This window comes from Rhipicephalus microplus, chromosome 1 (assembly GCF_043290135.1).
Source record: "Rhipicephalus microplus isolate Deutch F79 chromosome 1, USDA_Rmic, whole genome shotgun sequence".
NCBI lineage: Eukaryota > Metazoa > Arthropoda > Arachnida > Ixodida > Ixodidae > Rhipicephalus > Rhipicephalus microplus.
In genome coordinates this window covers 176,590,555-176,610,495 of record NC_134700.1, presented here as the reverse complement: position 1 = coordinate 176,610,495, position 19,941 = coordinate 176,590,555, and the positions used below count along the sequence as shown (strand labels likewise).

The window sequence follows — 19,941 nt, the reverse complement described above, 5'->3', positions numbered from 1 at the left end:
ATATCTGTGCGTGCAACATTTGTAAATATATTAGGCGTCATTTATTGACGTGTCGCTCAATAAACAAATTGCAACTTGGTCACTTTCCCTGCGCATGCTTCGCGACGTAAATTCACAGGTACGTAGGATCTGCCAAACTTTTCATACAGCCATGTTATGCCATTCTATGTTTCGTATCGATATCAATATTGAAACGGCCAGGAGAGCTAAAAGTCGTAAGCAGCAAGATAGATAGATAGATAGATAGATAGATACGCTCAAAGTCGCCGAAGTTCACTAAGGAATGCATCGCAATTAAAAAAAGACACAAAAAAGAGAGGAAACGAAATAAACTGGGGGAAAAGAAAAACATTCCGAAAAGAAACTAAGTATTCTGCCCAGCTCCGCTTGCCTGTAGGGCGAAGCTGCCTTAATTTTTTTCTCCTCTGTCCCATCTTGTTGTGTATCATTGTAACAAATAAAAAATTGGGGGAACCTTAAGCTTCGCCTTGAAGAGTTGAACGCGATAGCGAAATCCAGCCACACACACACACACACACACACACACACACACACACACACACACACACACACACAAGTGTGTGCACGCCCGCGCGCGACATGGTACACACAGGTTTTTGATCTAAAGCAAAAGTCACATGGTCTCCAAGATACACACCACGTGCTCGCCATCTCGGAGGTCGTAAAGAGTCTCACAATTGTTCATAGGATGCAGCACGTTATTTAGCGTTGGCTGTTTTCTTGACGAACGCCTTTGGAAATGGATTATATGTTTTCCGCTAGATGGAGATAGTTGTTTATTTTTAAAGCGTTTTGAAAGTTCCTGCGTGTTCTTAGCGGCGATGGTTGCACTATCTCGGCCTTTTTCAACGTAGTTTGATGGCTTCCCAAATGCACCTACAAATCGCCGTATGGGCTCGCTTTCGTTGTGCCACCTGTCGAACAAAATGTGTTAAGGAGACTCTTTCCATTACATGGCATTTATGTATAGTGTTTTTTCCCGAAGTAGCTGCAAGTAATATTGTGCCTTAGTGGTAGGACACCTTATTTGCCCCACGATCGGCTCGGGTTCGATCTTCACTGGTACCAAGAATGTTATGGTTTATTTTATTTGCTTCTTTCTCGATCTTTAGCTCACAACCAATGGTGCCGACGCCGATTGCGCAATTCCTGCGTCACGAGCTCTCTAACTCTATCGCGTTAAATTGATACTGCCATTACTAATTAAACAGCATTCACTACGCGCGCTTAAGAACTGGAAGGTTTTGCTACTCATTTAAGAGGTATGTGATTCTACTCTATGCTGTGATTCCACTCGTCGCTTCAGGTACCTCGCAGAATGCGCCAACACATGTGCACGCATAGGAGCTCAAAAACCCTGGATCGGTTTGCTGCTGTGTACTAAGAAAAGGGAATGAAAAGAGAGGCAAGGTAACGACGTTTATGCTTGCAAATACTACACGAATACAGAGAAGTGTTCAGCGTCTAGTTGTTCACAAGCATTCGAGTGGATCTGTATTGCTCAAAAGACACAGCAAAACTTTCGTAACCTGCTTAGTGTGCTGCCTCAGTTTTGCATGAGTTTAAGTAGGGTTTGTGGTATGTATCACTCACTACCTTACGATCGTAGATTCGGGATACGTAATAGCATGGAGAGTGAAGTCCTGGCAACAGGCGGCATACACTTGCTTTCGTCAATAGAGTAACACGGTATGTAGCAATTTCGTTAGTTTATAAGTATGGCGTTTCTCATGAAAGTTGACAGTCGTTCTAATAGTTGCCTGCACCTGAAACCTGCTATGGCCACATGTCGTTCAGCGCATGTCCAATTGTATACATATATTGTGCCACTGCGTTTAAAACATACCCAAATTAAATTAACTAAAGGTAATAACGTAGTTTGTCCACTGAAACACATAAAAGAAGAAAAAAAGCCGAGGCGGAGACAAGTAATAAACAATAATTACATGCTTCGAGTACTCCGTGTGGCGGACGGGGACATTCCAAAGGTACTGCTATATGTGTGCATAGTGCTTCAATTTGATGGTACATTTATTCTTTCACAAGAAGAGGAAAACCACCCCGCCGTGGTGGTCTATAGTGGCCATGGTACTCGGCTGCTGACACGGAGGTCGCGGGATAGAGTGCCGGCAGTGGCGGCTGCATTTTCGATGAAAGCAAAAATGCTGTAGACCCGTGAGCTCAGATTTTGGTGCACGATAAAGAACCCCAGGTGGTCAAAATTTCCAGAGCCCTGCACTACGGCATCTCTCATAATCTGATGGTGCTTTTGGAACGTTAAACATCACAAATAGAGAAGAGGACAATCATGTAAAGTTGAAATGATGTCTGAGTCCCGCAAACTTTCGCGAAGAGACGTAGCGAAGCCACAATGTGGTGGGTTGCTATTTTCAGGGTTGGACAAGAAATACATCAAGGATCCCACATTACGCGCACCGTGAAGAACGTTAATTCTAGACTCGTATTGTGCACACCAAGCTAGATTTGTGCGCAGCACTGGTATGTTTACATTTTTATTTATTCATTTATTTATTTTTAGAAAGCCCCTACAGATTTAAGTAGAAGTAATGTGAGAGGGAAGGGGCAAAATACAATGCCTAATCACAGTCGTTGACGCATGAAAACACGATATCATACTCGTTACGCATGGCACGAGCTTAAACAAGCCTATATTGACGCATTCAGGGCACAAATACAGAACAATTTCTAACAATTTCAAAAGGGTGTATATGTACACAAACATTGTCAATGCTGCTACCTCGATAACCAATCTGAAATATCAGTCTAACATAAATCTCAAACTTAATAGTATCTTGCGGTTCATTCATATGTAAAAAGTTCCAACCATTTTGCAGGAAAAGGCTGAATAAAGTATCTCTGATGGTAAGATGAGAAACACTTTAGGCCTTAATAAAGTTAGCATGATATACTAGCGCTCATTTCGCGCAGCTAAAAATAAGCTATTAAATACTCAATAAAAAGTCTTTTTGTTCTCCAGCCGTAACCTGCGTTTCGGTTCACAAAAATGAAACCAAATTTTATAAAAACTCATTTTGCCATTTAGTGTCGTTATCAAAATACCAGTATCCTTAAAGTCCTTCGATGAGCCCCGAGAGCTCAACAATCTAATAGGTTGATCGAATGGCTTTGGTCAAGGCGTCACCCATATAGATCATACTGCGACGACATGAAAAAATATATTTTCCATTAAGCCCAAATAACAAAAACATATTTCTAAATAAAATATTGAACAAATGGTGTTGAGCGAACATAGTTTAGGAATATCTGCGTCCCATCCTATAAGCACGGTATTTGATATTACGTGATACGCTGTATTTTCCCCCAACAAACGGTCCCGGGCAAATGTAAACATGAGGCCACTTCATGAGCTAGAACAAATCGTTTCTCTGTCCCCCCCCCCCCCCTTTTTTTTGAAGTATCACGGAAGTTTGTTCTTTTTGTGTTGCGTCGTCCTCTGGAGCTCACTATTTCCTCTATATACATTCGTTCTGCTTCGAGCGGGACAGCAAACGGAGGGTGAGCCTCCGACTGGCCATGCTCTTAGTGCCGGAAAAATAGCTATCTTGGCCGCCGGGCCACTATTTACTGTGTCTCTGGAGTGTGCCGGCGGCGTTCTGCTCCCGGCGTTCTCGCACACTGCGGAGCGGGTGCGCAACAACAGTTACGACAAAAACAATAAACGAAGGACAAAGTGATGTTGCTTCGAAATCGAAACAAGCCAAAGGGATTTTATTCTTGTTTCCCTCTCGCTTCGGACGTCGCTTCCGACGCTGTTCAATGGAAAACACTGTGTTTCGGCCCACACCACACGACGAAAGAATTTTGGTTTGCTTTCGCCGACGGATTTTCGATGAAGTGAGCAAAAATAAGGAACTGCTGCACTGGAGAGAAAATATTGTAGTGATAGCCAGGATTGAGTTCGAGTTTGTGTGGCGACACACACACACACACACACAAAGCTTGTGTCGCCGCACTACTGTATCAGAAGTAGCAATAGGGAGGTAAGCATGACAGCAGTTTGCTGTTTCATTCTGAAACAAATTAGAACTATGCAAAGATCCGCAAAATACAGGTGTCCAGGACGCTAAAACATGTCGACTTTTCTTGAGTAAGCACCCCAGCAGACCACAGTGATTAAAAAAAAACAGCCGTTACAATTAGTTCAATACCTTAAAAATGGAAACTGGATCTTCGCACACCACCTGTTCATGTAACACCGCCAAAATACCATGAAGTAAACGTACAATCAGCAAGTACAAGCCCGCCGCGGTGGTGCAGTGACTACTGTGCCCTGCTGCTGTTCCGTAGTTCGCGAGTTTGATCCTGACTGCTGCAGTTGGACTTCAATGAAGGCAGAATGATTACTGCTAGATTACTGCCAGATTTCTGTGTATTTTAAAGAAACCCAGCTGGCCTAATTTTCTGAAGCTTTCCGATGCGGAATTTCTCATAATATTGCCGGTGTTTTGGGGCGTTGAAACACAAATATTATTATTAAAGTATAGGTACGCTACACAAGACAGCACAACACATTGTCCGTGTGGAACCACCACTCGACCCCGGCCATAAGCAACCCCTCATCATAGATCGTTTGAGGGTGTTTTCTCTAATATTCTATAATACAAGGGCTGTTCAAATGAAAATGTACCAGATGACACTGCAGCTGTAAATGAAAACTTTATCTAAAGTTCACACTATGGTACCCGATATCATGCAACGATCTGAGTGATTAATCATCTGAAGGATGCCTTGTTCCCATAATTTTCGCGGCCGAGAAGAGCCCCAGTCTTTCACAACGTTTTTGAAATTGCCGTCCGAGTTAAGCGTTTCGCTTTCAGATGCTTTTTTTTTTTTCAGTGAAATAGACGCAAGGTGGTCAAATGCGCTAAATTACGGCCGGTTTAACACCTTTTGCTTCGAGAAATAGGATAACGCATTGCTTTTTTTTTCTTGCGTTGAAGACTTGCCTTTGAGGCATAATATTTTCGTGGTAAATGTGTGCTGTTAGGCCGGTGTTGTGTATGAAGTGAAGTATTGTCTTGTGGAATCTGTTTTCATGTATCCAGCGGTTGTAATTGGCTGTGTCGCTGTGGTGAAGGCCGGCTTGAGCGAGGTGACGGGAGCGTTCTGGCTGCAACCCTTTACATGTTTATAAAAGGTGGTATATATCTGCTTGCATCGCAGGAGTGGGACAATACGGGCACGTATCACGAACTCGTAAATGTGACGAGTTTCATGACGATATAACGGCCGGTGCAAGGGCCACCCCTGCCCGAAGCCTCCTAAGCACAACTTCCTCTTCTCTAGAAAGGTGAGGGGGGAGAGAGCAGACACACGGTGGAATGAGAGCACGTGTATCCTGCCGGAGAACATTTTTACGGGTATGGAGGAAGTTTAGGGGCTGAGGTGAAAGGGGAATGGCTGGAAAGTCTATGTCTGGAGGGCAGTGCGCCTGCTGGTCAGCAGCAATGTTGTGCGGGTTCGCAGCATGGCCTTGAATCTAATGTACCTTTACGCAAGTAGCCGTATTATGTTTCAGCTTATGAATCGCTTCGCACATCTCCATTGCCTTGTGTACTTTCTTGAGCTCCTTAATAGCTTCTAAAGAATCAGTGTATACGTCTATCTGCCTAATTGTGGGCAGCTTGGAGGTAGCATCCTCGATTGCGTCGTGGATAGCTTGAAGCTCTATCACAAGTGGAGTGGCTTCCGCAGATATATAACGCTAATGGCCTCCGACAAAAGTATGCGTATACTACTCAGAAATGATGTCCTTCCACCATCTTGTAGAATAGCAGCATCTGTATATAGTTTGCAGGTATTAGCACATGGGGCCTCGATGATGGAGCGTTCGCCAATTGTAGATGGTGTTTGGGAGCGCCGTAACTTTGTTGTTTTATTAGATGTGATCGTGGTGAATTCCCAGGGAGGCATAGACTCGGGCTGGTTGTCAATGCCAGAGCCACGTTGAAAGTGAGCATGCAACGCAGCAACAACCGGTACAAGTTTTCTTTTGATTTCACGAGTTTTTTTCTTTGCGTAACCAGCTCTGCAATTGTGTTAAGCTGGGCGTGCTCCATTAAAGTTGGCTTGGGAGTGATGTGAGGTAACGCTGTTATTGTGCGCATAGCATCACAGTTAATAGTCTCAAACTGTGCCAACTGGGCCAAAGTTAACCGTTAAAATTGCGCCTGGAATAAAATTCTTGGCTGCAGAACTGGTGGACTAGCTCTCGAGCTACATGTGTACGAGCTCCAGCTGCTTTCGATGCGATGCAGTGAATCCGATGAAGTGTTTTTGTGGAACTCTGTCGCGCAGTTTGACAATTAAGCTATGCGGTATAAAGCTTACGACAACATAACGCATCGCTTAATCGTCAAACTTTGAGATGCGAACGCCACCATTCCTCCCATGCGCTCTCGCATCAATTTTGCGGTGCTCTTTATATGAACATCTGCTCTCTCCTGCGCATGCGGTCACCCTCACATGCCCTGATTCATGGCAACGACTGCAACTGTATTCCCCACATGTCTCACTACGTTGTGTCTTAACGGCAAGGGTCTCTATGTTAAAGGTCATGCTGTTACAACATTTCGCACCTCTTTATTATGAACACACTTTATATACGAGCAACTATTCATTTATGTGGCACCGTCAAGCATTCAGAGAGAGAGAGAGAATAAGGATGAAAAAAATGCAGGGAGGTTAACTATGATTAAGCCTGGTAGGCTACATTGCCCTGTGGAGGGGTAAGGAAATAAATGTTAGAGAGAGAGAGAGGAAGAGGAATATCACTCATGCCGTTGACAAAACGGCAGTTATGTGCTTAACATCACCGACGGTGAGTCACATCCGTGTTATAATCAATTGAGCACATTCGTTGCATTAACTTGTATGCGCGGTTCCATACACCCAAAATCTTTCCCATGGGGAAGCCATGAATGTGCAGCTTGCGTTCTGAAGCAGCAGAATTCTGAAGGCTTACGAGAACTGAAGTGATGCTGTCAAGAAGTTGCAACACGCTTCGAGCTGTCGGTGTCTACATCTTGCTCATCAGCACACGCATAGCATTCCGCATAAATGAAGAAACCAATGACATGATTTTACCACATGTTCTTGGCTTACGAGTTGTTCATGTGCATGAAAGCATGAAAAGGAGCATATATAGTGGTGCTGCCAGCTGCAAGAACATATTAGCCATCGGCTCCCAATGGACGCGCAATTAGTAGCACAGTTAGTTTTCGACCTTCAAAAATAACAGTCGGGTTGGTCAGTCTTAAAATACTGCAGTGTTTGCCTAGAGCGAAACCTTCAATCTTTCGTCATCGTTTTCTTGCACTATATTTTATCTTTTTAAAAATGTAACCAGGTCGTGCCAAGCTGGGTTTCACACCTCTGCCTTTTCTAATTGGTCGTTGTGCAGTAATTGAATAGATGAACTTGATTTCACAAAACCGATATTATCATAAGTTGCAAGAGTAGCTTCATTCATAAAAGAGATGGCATTATTACTATGTCAAATTATAGACGTAATTCAATATTTTCGACGTTATCAATTGTTTTTAAGGCGTTAATCACGACTGGTTGTTATCCTTTTTCAATAAGTGTGACATCATCACAACATGTCAATATAGTTTTCAGAAAAATACGTCTACTTGACAAGTTTTAACGATTACTAAAGATGAAATACTTGCAATTGTGCAAAATAGAAAATTTACACTTAATTACTTATCATATTGAAAACTATCACGGTAAGACATATGTGGGACCACCCTTAAGCTTTTACAAAACTATATGCATAACTGGTACCAACTAATACAAAAAAAAACAATACATTAAGTCAGCTTCAGTTGACCCAAGGAGTTCCGCATGGCTCTATACTGGGCCTTCCGCTTGTTTTGCTTTATGTAATTCATATTGCCACCTACTTCTAGTAGTGGGTCGTATGCCAAGGTGAAGGCTCACACGACACAGAAGAAAGAAGTGCGCGTGGGCCCCCACTCTGGCAAACAAGCCCAACCGACGCGCTTGGTTAGAGCCCTGTTGCTTAGACGTCAATAAACCTTGTCGACACCCCCTGGAGCGACGTGACAATATCGTATGTATATCCGTCTCACCAGAGCTTATTATTGTATGCGGACGACATCAAGGGATTTTTTATCTCAAATCACTCTAAAGAACTAGAAAAAATGTATACAGTACGCCACTCTTAAACTGACTTAAACCGAACAAACTACAGTTGAATGCCAAGAAGAGGAGATGTAATATATTTTGCCCAGTAAATAGGTATGTCAAATATGACATCAAGGTAAGCTTCGATAGGAACACCATAAAACAAGAAAAACATAAAAAAAATTTCTTGGAGTACTGCTTAGTCGAGGCATAACTTGGAACGTGCACAATAATCATTTAGTTAAAAACTTGTGGCAACGGTTGGATGCATGCACAGAATTGGTTCCCTCATTCTTCAGTGGCTGAAAAAAAAGTACAAAGCTCTATTATGCTCGAGGCTTTGTTACGGCGTACCAGTATGGGGTACGACAACAGTGAAAAAATATAACAAACTTATAATTCAAGAAAGGAAATGTTTCACTGTTACGAAAATTACCAGGGTAGATAGAACCATTTGCGCACTTCAGTGCTATTTCATAAACGAGAAGTGCTAAAAGCAAACTAAATATTATATTTTAAACTGCTTCAAGTGGTACACCAAAAGAAGTGGTGTAAGCAAAATGGAAATGACCAACGTTACCCTGCTAAAAAAAAAATCATAAACGGTTTACCAAGAACCAGGACAAGTTGTGGAAAACATACACTGCATTACAAATTAACGCAAATGGGTAATGAATTTTAAAATGGCATGCAGTTTGACATCAGTTTAAATACATTTAAAAACAAATTGAAAAAGTTTGATAAAAGAGAAATAACTTATCATGGCTAATTTATATTGTGTAAAAAGAGTAGGTACAATTGGGCTGTCACATATTCACTTGTGTTCGGAGAGTGTGTCGTTTCATTATGGTATACGATGTATTCAGTATTGTTCCTGCATATTTTTTGTCTCTTTTTATGCGTATGACTTGCATATCTCCACTACGTAAGTGTATTATGCTTTGCTTGTTTGTAACTGCAAAAACAAAAATTGCGTATCTGTGGTGAACTACAAGTGCAGAGGCCTTTGTCGTGCGCATGAAAAGACTTTTGCAGAAGCATTTTTTTCTTGCATTTCAATAAATAAAATAAATTACCATTACTACTAAAAAATAAAAAAAAAAACTAGTGTAATCACTCAACTCGCTCGCTGTTAATTCGGTTCACCATTCGAAGCGTCAGTATTGGGGTTATGCCCCCGCTTTTGATTCTCATGAGTATATTTTTTTGTTTCTTGCTTCTTTTATGCAGCCTTGAGATGTCGACTTCCAACATGGGTACAGCCTACTTTGTGTATTTCCGCCACTTATTACAGGTAAGCAGTGTTTCTGCACTAATAGGCGACGATGGTTTGCTTGGAAACTTTCCTTTCTTCTATATGTGCACGTTCGTAGTGATCCAATTAGTAGATATTTGGCTGACACCGTGTTTGCAGCAAACTTTGTCTGGGCTAATCGATGAGGCTGCTGATGCTTCATTAGCAAGGAGCGTGCCACTTCGATTTATTTTCAGACACGACACGTGATTTATTCAACTTGCTTCGAATGGTCTCGCTCGCGAAAGACGTAGACGTCATCAATCAGGCGAGAATCTGATTCGTTTATCAAGTGTTCAAGCAGATAAAGCAGATATGCCAAAGCGCTGCTCGAATATGCTGTTATTTTTGGCCACCAGCCCTCGAAAGGCGCGATCTCGAAGGGCTAATGTCGATTCGCTGGTCCGAGGCTTTGTGCTAGACTTCACAATTTCGCTCGAACACTTTGTCTCGAACACATTTGGGTGTAGTGCAGGAAGTTCAAAACCAAGCTAAAGGTGATGATCAATGACATCTTAAAGACACAAGTATACTCAAGTGTAAAGCGAGGTGAACTCAATGTCAGGAGAAGAAGTAACGGAAATGCGGAACTTGAACTCTCAAAGTGAAAGCTCTTCACTCTAAAAACACTTTTATTGTGTCAGCGAGATTGTTGTTGTCTCGCCCAGTTCTGAACTGGTGGTTATGTTCAACGTCGCTTCCTTTCACTCACGTATCAATCATCCCATTGCCATAACAAACTACAATATTACAATAGTAAAATTACACCTATGAGACAATAATAATGAGGTAAGCGTGGGGATTTTCCGTAGAGCTGATAATGTTGACTTAGCGGAATCGTGATAAGCCAAGGTTATTCTGTGCCATCGCATAACATTCGATAGTTAGCTGGTTAAGGGTGTCGTTCTATAAATTGTCGCAAAAACTAGTACAGTCCATGGTATTACTGTGTCGAAGAGTTAGGAAATAAAATACTTGGAGGCCGCTATTTCAGGAAGTGACATTCACAAAGTTCACCGCAGTCGTCACCATTCGTTCGTAAGGTTTCCCAGGCTCCTTGACTGATTTACTTGCTGTCAAAAACCTGTGTTTAAAAACATCTTCCTGAAGCATTTGGAATACTGCACGATGGCTCTGAGTTTGACGTTAGGTCGAACTTAAGTGGACCTTAACACAAACCATGAGCACAACAAGCAAAGTAGAGATATAAATCCTTGATGAACCGCATTTTTCTGGTTTTGTCGCTCTATTTACGCACCCAGGCGCCTCCCGTGTCAGTCTAATGGGTCAGTATTTAGATCGGGGAGAAAACAGAAGCGAAAATTGACGCTACGCGGCGCCCACTCCACCATCGAAAAAACGCACCTTGATGGATGCGGCAACTTATCCGCTCCAAGCTGAATAATTCATGCCATGCGATGGTCGAGTAACGCATTAAATCAATGAAACGCGCATCCATCTCAAGCATTTCTCAAGGCTTCTCCGCGAGCTGCGTCGCAAGCCGCAAAAAATATAACAATAAAATAAAATGCTCAACGTTTACAGACCCTTCCCAGAAGCAGCTGGAAATGCTGTATGAGCCGGCGTTTCCTGCGATGTAGATATATCGGGTGCTCTTTCCGATAGATCGGAGTTGAGTTGTATGTTTTATGCATCAGCGTGCTTATCACCGGGCTTCTTTTTGAACCACTGAACCGCGCTTTCGGGCCTAGATTTCAAGTTCGCTACTTGCCGGGAAGACTTGAAGGCCTGTCTCAGGTACGGGAGGAGAGCTGTGCAAAAATACTTCGTCGAAGTTTATGTGGGTGACCACAAGCAAGTTCGTGCTTGCGTGTCTTTCTACACGTGTTTTACTTTATTATATATTTAACAAGAAAACCGGAATACGTGCGTCTCGTAAAAAAAAGAGATTTCACGATGCGCATTTTATGGCGATATCATATCTCTCGGCACCTATTTGAGAGAAATAAATCAAAGAAAGAAATATTAGTATGGAGGATAACCTTGGGAATATTTGGTTCGCTGCCCTACATTGGGGCTAAAAGAAAGGCGCCTAGAAACAGAATTATTACGATCCGAATTTTTCAGTTCCAAGTTTAAAGTTTTTTCGGCATTTCTCTCTACTTCCAAGAAAGATAAAGTTTAAAAATATATGAGAGCAAGGAACCGATAGCTGTACAAAAGCAACTTGACGGGGTTCCTACCCCGTTGGCTTGACAACCAGTACACATCATGCGCGTAAACTGAGAAAAAAATACAATACACATTATACACACTTCTGTATCCGAGTCTACGCATATGAAACATGTGCACATATTCCCCTCTAAAAATCCGCACTTACATATTGACATGTATTTACGAACAACATTTTCCCATACCGTTAAATCCTGAGCAAGCGACCCTACCTGAGCAGGCGCCCCCTCTCTTCTTCGGGAGATATCAAATATGCGGCTTCTTCTTCTGCCACCGCTGCCGCTGTTTCATTCACTGCTCTTATTTGCCCAGCGAGAGCGAATGGAAATGCAATAAAGCGATTCATTAGAACCACGTTTGTCCCTTCTTTATTCTTAGAGGCTCTTTTGCTGCCGAATTTTTTCTCCCTGACCGAGCAGGTCCCCCTCCCCCTCCACCTCTATCTTTGACCTTAAGGAGCACTTGCTCCGGATTTTGAGTTCCTAATGTCCGTGCATTTGTATCTACATAAAAACAACAAAAATTTATGGTATGTACACGCATCAAAGCTTTTTTTATCCAAAAATTATGAGGAGCAGTTACAATATAGTTGTCATATAATTTTATTGCTGAATTCCGCGATTGTTGAGCTAAACAGAAAAAAGAAATCTCAAAAAAATAAAGAAAGGAATATGAAAGGGCAAGAAAAAAGTATCTAATCCCAGTTTTTAACGTGAAAAAAAGGTTATGTAGTATTGTAAACCTTCCTTACGATTATATACCATTTGAAGTCAGAAAGCCCATGAACAGCAGCGGCACCTACCTTTGAAGGGCGCTCCTTCTAGGGTTGATCTAATACGCGGTACGACGCAAGTTGCCAACCCTGATCACTGCGCAATCAATAACGACCACTGCGTTACGTTCACGGGGCAACTATGGCAATAAAAGGCCATCTCGCTTCCCCGATTAGTCACTCAGCGAAAGAGTAGGAAATTATTTGGGCGATGTATATGGAGAAGCATACTTTCGGTTGTCTCAGTAGTAAACGCCGCGAACCGCTATTGAAAAGAAACGCTAATTACAAGGTTTTCTCAATATATTTACAAGGTCGTTAGGGTCGTTTGTCCTTTTCTCGGTGACAGCGCTGTCCTTGTGAAAAGATAGAGGTATACTTTCGGTTTTCTTGTCCGCACAACACTGCAATCGCTGCCGTGTAGCAAAGCCTTCTTTGTTAAGGCAGTGAGATAGACGTCGTGATATTTGGATGTGTTAAATTGTGACAACAAGTTTCCACGTCTTAGCAACGTTCGACATAGTGCTGCATATAGCTTTGCCAAACTGGATGTCCAAAGGAACTATTTTTTTTTAAACTTAAATCATTACCTTGAGCAGCTATTCTTCTACGCTCAGCTATTGTAGAAAAGATGTGCAAAGTGGCGCATTAGAGAATAGTTCCATGATATAGCTAGAGATTATGCGAAGTAATTATCAGAAATTTCGAGAACCAGTAGAATAGTGATGCAAACCATAAACGTTTGATGTGGTAGGCAGCGGTCGATATTGACGTAAATAATCTTGGAACAAATTACACATGCAGAACAGCTCAGGCAAAGTGTGGCATTCATTCTAACTGCTCAGATTATTAGTGGAGCCGTTGGCAGTCTTTGGCTATAATTTTACAACGCATCATTTTCACTACGTCATTATCACCCTTTATGTGCAACTGTTTTGTGCCCCGTCACAATGACACTACCGTATTAATCATGTCATCACGGTCATAGTCGTTCTCGCTATCACTGCCACTATCACCGTCTTCCTAATAATGGCATCGTTGTCCGTTGTCATAATATGCTATAGTTGTTGTTGTAAGAACAATTGTGTAAATGATGACTCCATTTAACACAATGAGCATAATTTGATCACCTGAACATCTTTTGAAGCTGGCAACGTAATATACTGTACTTATTGAGGGGCTTCGTACATAAAAGTCACTAAGCACAACTCCATATATAACGATAAATTCGTGGCTACTTACCAGCAGCAGGTCCTCTGACCTGGGATTCATAAGCAACATACATCGATCACCTCGTTCAAACTAAGAGTGACTTTATCACGGAAGCCACCCTTGGTGGCATATATTTGGTACCGGCTTCCTTGTTAACTTTGGTGTTCGAAAACACGCATGCGTTGTTAGCTAGCCGTGCCAACGTTAACAAGGAAGCCAGTACCAAACATATGCCACCCTTGGTGGCATATATTTGGTACCGGCTTCCTTGTTAACGTTGGCACGGCTAGCTAACAACGCATGCGTGTTTTCGAACACCACTGTGACCAATGTTACCAATGTTACCTGGTGTGAGTACTAATTGCAACCCTGCTTGTAGTCACCAGATAGTCATTTATCGCAGGAAAACACGAAAAAAAAAGAAGACATACTAGACGAAATTTACCTTTACATGGCGGTCAGACACCACGTTTACTACGAAATTGCCACCATGCGCACACTAGCACCCTTACCGAGTGCCATCAAGATGTTTCTTTTATTCTCGCCTTGCCTCTAGGGCAAGTCTAACAAACATACTTTCACTAGTAGGTGTACCACTGCTGCTTTATAGTTCATAGGAGTGATAAAAAAGATCGGCTGGTTCTTATTCGATGGTGTCATGTTATCGTAATATATTGCGAACGAATTATGGTTGGCAGACAACGAATGCAATGCGTTTGTTTTAGTCGCCTTCATTTCCTTGTGTCTGAAAATCGTTCGTGTTATTGCACAGTACCCTAGGAGGGCATGACATTGCCTCCACAGATTCCTGACAGGTATGTTTGCAGATCGGCCTTAAATTACTCACAAGAGCCTTGTGGTTAGAAAGCCACTGCATTGTTCTATAACTCTGCTTAGTAAATACTCTGACAATAAAAAATGCAAATACTCCGTGTAGAAGACGCCTTTTTGAATGCCCGGGTGGGAAAATATCCCTGGCATTGATGTATGGATGCTTTAGAATACCTTGTAATCACAATTCAGACAAAAACAATGCCGGAATGAATGCTAACCATATCTTTTAAAGCCCCGCCTTTCCCTTGCATCACCAGGTTCCAAAGGAACACCCTCCTCCCCCCCCACACACACAACACAAAATGAGTACCCTTTTCTGTCCTGGCATTTGTCGTCTTTGTGGAGCTCTTCATGACGCAAAAACAGTTTTTCGTGTGACGTCTATATAGTGCTTATCCTCTCGAATTGTCTATATACACGAAGTTTTTTCCTTACACTGCTTTGCTATGCAACCAATCAAAGCGTTCATAACAGTGCGTGGACGAGAAGAGTGAAATCTTGATGGGTTCGGCACTTAGTGCTGACAATTTACACGAGCTGTTGAGGAATAAGTAATGAGGAGGAGAGAACGCCTGTTGGATGAGTAGTGATGGTTAGTGAGGAAAAAATCATTCTGTCGTCTTGCAAAGTGTGGTTATGTGGGGCTGTTTAAGCGTTCTTGTGAAGCATTTGACGGCAGCCACCTGCCAGATCATACAGTTAAAAAAAAACGCTGACCTGAATTTCCCTCGCACTGGAAATCAGTTAAGCTTGTATTGATGTCGTTGCATAGCATTGACGTAATGGGGGAACTGCAGTGCCGTGCTCCTACTCTTTCCCTTTTTATGTGTTAGTTATTTTTTGTGCTCCTTCTTCATGCTTCTTTACCTCCTCCTATTTCAGCGTAGAAAGTTTCTCTGCCCCCTATTTAGTTCTCCCTCTTTTTCAAGAACGAAAGAATAAGCGGGAGATATTAAACAGCAAACACCACAGAAGCTTGACTAATATTCTCATATACAGGGGCTTTATTTTTTTCGAAGCATGCCTTACCGACCTTGCCTGTATTTCACGTCTGGGTGACAAACGTCGTATAACAACCAAGGCTTCTCGCCCAAGTATCCCCTTGTGTGCCCACTCGCCTTCGCTCCGTAAACAAGTGTGACCATTAGCGCTCGATATATCAACAGACTCTGACAGCCGTCCACCACTTCCACAAATTCTGCCAACTCCCGTTCAAAACAAACTGAATGGGCAGTGAACGCCTATCCTCTTCAAGTAACATTCATGCAATGCGATGCACATATGACCACGCCATTGCTTACGACGATCGCGCCATAACCGGCGGGTGTTGTTTTTCACGGCTCCCACTTTGTTCGAAACCCTGACACTGAAGCGTATTCAATTCATACTTCCGGGTCTACTGGCCAGAAAGAAAGGGAAAACGTTAGGGGGGAAGGGGTGGATACCGAAGTCTCGATCGTATTGATCTCCACGAGTCGCTGTCTCGACGCGGTAGTCAGGCTTGAGCATTATGTGTTGCGAATGCGGCGCATCTTCTCAGGGGTGTCTGCGATAGCATTCTTGGCGGTGAACCGGGCATTGATGGATGACGTTATCAGCTAGCGCTGGCTTTAGCATAGTGCATGATGGCCCTCCGAAGTGGCTCGTAAGAATGCCATTGAGCTGGGACAAGGAACCGCACTTAAAGGTCCAGTCCAGAAATGGTCGTGAAGCTTTGGCTCCTCGCCTACGCCGTTGTAGTGTCTCAACAGACGCCTCCGAATACCTGCTCCCCTCTTCTCTTTTGCTACTCACATAATCTCTCTGCTGTTCAGTCTGCTCTCCTCAACAAGGTTGATAGGTGCGACAATCTTTCACGCATCCTCTATCCTTCAGTGATAACATGAATATTCTTGCTTATTTTTGTTTGACTAGGCGAGATTCATCAGATTTATATTTGTCAAAAATTATTGTAAGAAACTTGTATTGTGTTTGCTTCTAAGCTGTTGGCCGACACGCGGCGCTGCTTCAGTTTTGATTATCTTTAAATATGAATAGTGCCGCGCTATGAGCTATACGCAGCATTCCCAGTATGGATGTTCTGCATGCTGTCTTAGCCCTACAAAGTGGGGCAGAATATTATTTGTTTATATTAGTGTTTTTTTTAATTTTTAGTAGTACTTCGTATTGACGTGCATGTCAAATATTCGTAGGAAATGCACGTTGTCTTTACACTTGAACTATTAAATTGCTGAAAACACAACTTGTCAAAGTATCCATATTTTGGTTGTGAATTGGCCATACATTGAACTAAGTGGAATACTGCTAGTACATTTTCTGTATGCCACATCAGTTTTTTTTTTTTTGCTGTTTCCCTCAATATTCTCACTTCATGTTCGCTTTTTATCATGATGGGCATCTAAAGGATTTGCATAAAACGTGCTAACTTTGTGTTTATTTTGAACAACTAGGCTGCTACGAAATTTAAACAGGTATACAATATAGTTCCATACTTGCGCTTAAATAAAAAATCATCTGTCTATATAACGTCAGTGGTCTATATCTCCAGCAACAACTTTGCGGTCCGCTTCAAATCTATCGTGCTCTTTGCAGCACTCCAACGTCATCAAAGAACGTAAAACCAGAGAAATTTTTATTATGTCAGCTAGCTGACAACAAATAGGCAGTCAAGCTATTTTGACCGAATTTTGTTTTATCAGCGCCGAAAGATAGTGGCAGTCAGCAACTGTTCTGTTGAGTAAACGCGCAGGCATTTTGAAGCCCTGTCGTCCTACTTTTAGTGTTTTTTTACATGCCTGTCCTGTACTAAATGCTATAAAATACCTGCCACTACCTCGCGAAAGGATAATACAGGACGTTATCTAGAGTCAACAAGTTCATACGTTTAAGCCGGTTACCTCGTAAGTGCATTTTGCGAGAGGATGTACTTCTCGGCTGTTTGATCAGTGAAGCTTTTTGTCCTTAAGCAGACCACAAAACACCAAATGAGGTGAGAACGAAGCATATGATAACGGGCACACAGGGCTTTTGGGGTAATTAGTTACCATACATATTTTTCTACGGAGCTAGTAGAGACAGGTTCGTTGAACATCCTACGCCAGATCGTCCTAGGGAGCAAACGCAGTTCCACGAAAGAGGACTTGGTGAGAGGATAGGCCAGTTGGTAATTAGCGACGCCGAATCCAAAACACCAGTGCGGGATCCACCGATAGCTGAAATTCTCAGGAGAACCAAGTGTGAAGAAAACGTGCACTAACATTCCACGCCACCTGCGCTGTCGACCATGAACCTCAAACAGCGGCTTCTCTTTGTGTCCGCCTTCGTTCTAAACGTGGAGAGTCTGAAGGCCTCAATAACCCCTAGAGTGCAGACTACGAGCCGCCAATGCGAGGCAGCAAAAACACCGCGTCCGCCCAAGTCATCGTCTGGAGTCCGAAAGCTGCCAACCTCAATGTTCGCCGTTGCTTCAAGCTTGAAATGAGACCGCGAGCCCAACTCGCTGGGGAATTCCTGGCCTTTATACTCCTTCTTCCTCTTTCTTCATTGCTTCCTTACACGCACACACACACACTCACACAAGCATTCTCTTTCCTTTTTCGAGTGACCGCACATATACGCTCAAGCAAGCCCGGTACCACGAAGACCCGCCACCACCTTCTCCGACCCTTTGCGCTCCAATACACTTTCGCCGTCTCTGACACGCTCTGCCGCGTCACTGGCCTCGCCCACTTCCAGATACGCGCCAAAAAAATCAATTCTTTTCCTCGGCTTGAAGCTCGTCTGTCCAGTGAGCTTTGTCGGCGTACCGCAGGTGTTCTCATTACTGGCTCCACATCGCTATCTGGAACCGCCTCTATCCTGCCATAGGGTGGTGAGCTAGTCAGAGAAAATAATGAAAATATAAAAGAGAAAAGGTCTTCAACAAGCAAGGGCGCAGAATTCAGAGTGATTAGAAATTCGCTGAGCCCTTCGTTTTTCTTTCTTGGCCGTCCATCGGCTTTGCCTGCTCCGCACTGGGACCAGACGGTGGCGGTACACTGAAGCCAGCGGAAGATCTTTCTCAAGCACGTGAGCTGGTAAATAGGAAAAAGGAACGGCTGGTGAACAAAGGAGAGAATAACTTGGCACAGAAAATGAAATTCGCAAAAAGTGCAACGAAAGAACAAGCGGGCGTAGAGAGCCTGAAGACGACATGTGCGAATAATGAAACAAGAATCGGGAGCAAATAGTTTTTTTTGCGGTGGCTATAAAGTCTCCCAGAGGCTGCAAGCGAGTCGAGAGGGCTTCGCCGCCGTGTACTGGTGCACTGATCCCGCCAAGTACAGGTGGGCGCTGCTCGGTTGAGTTATCTTCTAGCGCTTACCTGTATACGATACGCCACCCACTTCCCCCTGTACCATTCTCCGCGCTTTATCTCCAACTTCCTTAATGCGAAGGCATCTGCGACTGACTCATTTAGTTAGAGGGAAGTGCGATGCGCATCCAGCGCGGTTCTCTCGCTCAGTCAAAGCTGATTAGGTTCACCAATTAAAATATACTCCTGCTCAGTTCGGCCGGCCTTGTTTTAAAAGATACACGCTACGGGAGCACGCAGATAGAAAGACTGCGCAGCTATAGCTACACATGATTCCTTGGCAGTCCACCTCTCCCCCTCTTTTATTTTTCTATCTTGTCCTCATACTTCATTATCGACATCAGTTTGTTCTTCATCTTTGTTAGGTTCGCCACATTTTCTCCGTTATTACTGAAATGTTCGATCAACGAGATGGACTAAAACCAAAACAGCAGTGAATATGAAAAGCCGACAGGCGGCTGAGGCCGCGTAGGTTTCTGCACGACTCGTCAGCCGTCGACACAAAAATGAGTTAGTAGCAGTGCCTAAGGGGCCACCATGGAACCTTTGATCCAATACCTCACACGTGACAGCAAGATACGACCACGCTGCTCGCACCCACCTCTTCTATGCTGTTCCAATAACTAAGGAAAAGCGAAACGCCGTGGTTATCGCGGTGAAGCTGCAGGCAATTCCGTCCCGCGAGGCGTCAATCTACTTGAACCGATCAATTACGCCTCGGCGAGGCCCCTATCTATTAGGCACCCCGGTAGCTTCCCCAGGCAATCTAATGTGTTCCCCTTTCCTTCCTTTTTTTTTCTTTCATGTGTGGCTCGCCATCTCGCACACATGGGTCCGGTATTGTGCCGACCTCGGTCAGGGTGATCGTCGGTCGGGTCAAAGTTGAGAAAACAAAAACTGCTGCAACGGGGGTGCAAGATGCGTGTTGTCACGCATTGATTGTCTCAAGTGCGAAAGAGAGAGAGTTGCAGATGTTACCCTTCACGTATGGTTGTGAACGGGAGCGCGGGAAAGAGATAAAAATTAGGCTGAGATCACTCCCGCGAACTGCATTTAGCGGGCAGCAGG

The 19,941-nt window shown here is 43.3% G+C and overlaps 1 long non-coding RNA gene across 1 annotated transcript in view; it reads left to right on the top strand.

Moving 5' to 3' along the window:
* The first annotated feature begins 9,354 nt into the window (after nucleotides 1–9,354).
* Nucleotides 9,355–19,941, top strand: part of LOC142769016 (uncharacterized) — a 216,130-nt gene continuing 205,543 nt past the window's right edge. Inside the window, exon 1 of the long non-coding RNA XR_012885601.1 lies at nucleotides 9,355–9,508. This is a non-coding gene — a long non-coding RNA (uncharacterized LOC142769016). The remainder of the gene's footprint in view (nucleotides 9,509–19,941) is intronic.